General features: G+C 44.3%; 1 pseudogene; it reads left to right on the forward strand.

Moving 5' to 3' along the window:
* Nucleotides 1-2,078: 2,078 nt before the first annotated feature.
* The window catches only part of LOC146446399 (small subunit ribosomal RNA), a pseudogene marked incomplete at its 3' end in the record, with an annotated part of 1,570 nt that continues 1,148 nt past the window's right edge, over nt 2,079-2,500 (forward strand).

Below are 2,500 nucleotides of genomic sequence, written 5' to 3' on the forward strand. Positions count from 1 at the left end.
CTTATATACTTGCTTATATACTTAGGTCAACAATTTATAGCAAAAATGTGTTCCAGCCAAGTTCTTTTAGACGCTCTTTCGAATGGCAACATTCCCGATTGAAAATGGCGACCTACCAAAATCCGCACTTTGCTTCCCCGTCCATATAGAGGTGAGTATTTGACTTTGCTTCCGTCAGAGTCAAGGAAACACATTGAAAATGGAATCAGCATACAAGAAAACCTAGTTTGGGATAGGTTTTGTGCCTTCCGTGGTATTATAACCATAGAACTGCTCCTGAGGGGGGTAGGGTAGGCCCACCAAAAAGTGCACTTCTGGTTAGGTCGCTAATTTCTAAAATAAATGTGTCCCAACCAAGTTTTTTTGGACGCTCTTTCGAATGGCAACATTCCTGATTGAAAATGCCGACCTACCAAAATCCGCACTTTGCTTCCCCGTCCATATAGGGGTGAGTATTTGGCTTTGCTTTCGTCAGAGTCAAGGAAACACATTGAAAATGGAATCAGCATACAAGAAAACCTAGTTTGGGATAGGTTTTGTGCCTTCCGTGGTATTATAACCATAGAACTGCTCCTGAGGGGGGTAGGGTAGGCCCACCAAAAAGTGCACTTCTGGTTAGGTCGCTAATTTCTAAAATAAATGTGTCCCAACCAAGTTTTTTTGGACGCTCTTTCGAATGGCAACATTCCTGATTGAAAATGCCGACCTACCAAAATCCGCACTTTGCTTCCCCGTCCATATAGGGGTGAGTATTTGGCTTTGCCTTTGTCAGACTCAAGTAAAAGCATTTAAAATGGAGTCAGCATACAAGAAAACCTAGATTGGGATAGTTTTTCTGCCTACCGTGGGATCATAACCATAGAACTGCCCCTGAGGGAGGTAGGGTTAGGGTTAGCGTTAGGGTTAACGTTGGGGTTAGGATTGAAGACAGAAGATTGGTGATGTCAGGAGGACCTTCTTAAAACAAACAGAAATACACTTATTAGGGGACTAGGGCCAGTGGACTCAGAAATGTCTTTCGTAGCAGTCTCCTATAAGAGTATTTTTCTCTGATTTAGGTGACTCCTCCTCACACCACCATTTTTCTTAGTCGAAAGACCTCTTCACAGCACGACTTTCCTGATGGATTTCTATGTAACTGCTCGTGCTGAGAGGTGTGTCGAAAGTTGATCATGTTCCCGTAAAATCTGAGGTCTCCACTGTCTAGCGAGGTACTTACAGTGAATATAGTGAATTTTTCAAAAATTGGAGAATTCTGACTTTTGCGATGAATTTTAATGTAATTGGTCGTGCTGAGAGGCGTGTTAAAATTTGAACATGTTCCCGTAAAATCTGAGGTGAGAATTAGTGAGGTACTTACAGTGCGTATAGTGACAAATCTTTAAAAGCGTGAAATTATGGGATGTTGTGGCTTCAATGGGTTTTTAAGATGTCACCAGTCATTTGGCATGACTTACAAACGATTTGGCTGGTTGTGGGTTCGATTTTCAAAATTTCATTTTTTTCGCGTTTTTATTTTCTGTCTACCATATCATGCAGTCTCCTTATTAGCGTTTGGGGGTTATAGTGTGGGCAGGTTGGTCGCAAAGGTTCCGAGAGGAGCTGGCTAGTAAACCCTGTCCCTTATGTTCCACGGCGGCAAGGCGGAGAAATAGAGGGCAGAATTGACTAACGGGCAAGGAAAGTTGGGCTTGTAGCTTTCCTTTCGAAGGAGGGAAAAGATGATGCCCGAAAGCATTGTCACTGTAGTGGCAGGCAGAGTGTAGATGGAAGTTGTGTACGCTAGCCTTTGGCTAATGATAGAGACAAAAGAGCAGGAGGATATTTTCCTTCGCAGAAGCACTTTTCTTGCCTTCCTTCAGCTCGCTTGGCGAGTCTGACAGGTATGCCTGAACTGTGCACGGGTCCAGTTGTGAGAAAGACGTGGCAAACAAGACGGGGTTTCCCTTGACCGAGGGACCGTGTGGTCCGTTTGGCTCATGGGTTCCCCCCGTGGAGGCAAAATCTAAGAAAGCTTGCTCTCCCTCTGCGGAGGGGGGCCGCTTAGCAAGGAACTTCTGTTCCCTGCGGTGGATAGTTACCTGGTTGATCCTGCCAGTAGTCATATGCTTGTCTCAAAGATTAAGCCATGCATGTCTAAGTATAAGCACTTGTACTGTGAAACTGCGAATGGCTCATTAAATCAGTTATCGTTTATTTGATTGTACCATTACTACTTGGATAACCGTAGTAATTCTAGAGCTAATACATGCGAAAAGTCCCGACTTCTGGAAGGGATGTATTTATTAGATTAAAAACCAATGCGGTTCTGCCCGGTCATTTGGTGATTCATAGTAACTGATCGAATCGCACGGCCTTGCGCTGGCGATGTTTCATTCAAATTTCTGCCCTATCAACTGTCGATGGTAAGGTAGTGGCTTACCATGGTTGCAACGGGTGACGGAGAATTAGGGTTCGATTCCGGAGAGGGAGCCTGAGAAACGGCTACCACATCCAAGGA

Source organism: Pavona decussata, unplaced genomic scaffold (assembly GCF_977016875.1).
Source record: "Pavona decussata unplaced genomic scaffold, jaPavDecu1.1 SCAFFOLD_3628, whole genome shotgun sequence".
Classification (NCBI taxonomy): Eukaryota; Metazoa; Cnidaria; class Anthozoa; order Scleractinia; family Agariciidae; genus Pavona; species Pavona decussata.